Raw genomic sequence first — 503 nt, forward strand, 5'->3', positions numbered from 1 at the left:
CTTAGGCTTCAGTCTAGTGAAGTATTTTTATACACATGCTTAATGTTAAGCACTTGAGTAATTCCTCTGAAGTTAGCTGAACTCCTACTTAAGGCCTTGCTTGCTGGATCAGGATGTTATAGTTTGATACTTCCAATATCAGTTTGGTATCTATATTTTGAGCAATTATGTATAATTTAAATGGCTGTGTGATTTCTTTCCATATAAGAAATATTGCAATCTGTTCTCAGTGGTAAAAGCATAGATTTTGTTTTTTAATAGAATGCTCATTACCTAGCTCTCTATACTCCTGTATTGACCATACAAGGTCCTCAAGCATCCCTTTAATGTTACATGCCCCAATCCTGCTATGAAATCCCTGTGGATGGGCGGACTCCCATGCCCATATGGAGCCTCCAGTGAGGCTCTGCAAGGGGCCCACCTGCACAGATTCCATTGCAGGACCGTGCCTATAGAGTGTGTGTGTGTGTGTGTGTGTGTGTGTGTGTGTGTGTGTGTGTGTG

Source organism: Terrapene carolina, unplaced genomic scaffold (assembly GCF_002925995.2).
Source record: "Terrapene carolina triunguis isolate 2854851 unplaced genomic scaffold, T_m_triunguis-2.0 Scaffold112, whole genome shotgun sequence".
Classification (NCBI taxonomy): domain Eukaryota; kingdom Metazoa; phylum Chordata; order Testudines; family Emydidae; genus Terrapene; species Terrapene triunguis.